The following is a 365-nucleotide window of genomic DNA, read 5'->3' as shown; positions in this document are numbered from 1 at the left end:
TGGCGGGAGACGGGATTGAACCGTCGTCCTCCCGAATGCGAGTCCAGTGTGCTACCACTGCGCCACCTCGCTCGGTCTCACGTATCCTAGCGAATACGGCCATGTTCCATCAGTGAAAAGATCATTTCAGGATCAACCTCTCCAGTTAGTTGCAGTACTGACGTGGGACAACAATACCTGCATTGGACTCCCTGTGCACTATTGTTACTTTGAAGGTTTCAGTCTGAGTCTGTGCACAGCTCTGTGAGCAGATGCTGCTATTTTATATCTCGGCGATGTAGATATCGTTACAGAATGAATGTTGAACTAACTGGAAAACAATTTGCGGAGGGCTCTCATGCGATCTCGTTCACACAGCCACGCTA

General features: G+C 49.3%; 1 non-coding gene across 1 annotated transcript; it reads right to left on the bottom strand.

Moving 5' to 3' along the window:
• On the bottom strand, positions 1 to 72 carry Trnaa-cgc (transfer RNA alanine (anticodon CGC)). The gene has a single exon. It is a non-coding gene; the product is annotated as a tRNA-Ala (tRNA).
• Positions 73 to 365: the final 293 nt, after the last annotated feature.

The sequence above is a fragment of the Schistocerca nitens genome, chromosome 1 (genome assembly GCF_023898315.1).
Source record: "Schistocerca nitens isolate TAMUIC-IGC-003100 chromosome 1, iqSchNite1.1, whole genome shotgun sequence".
NCBI lineage: Eukaryota > Metazoa > Arthropoda > Insecta > Orthoptera > Acrididae > Schistocerca > Schistocerca nitens.
This window is presented reverse-complemented; position numbering and strand designations above follow the sequence as displayed.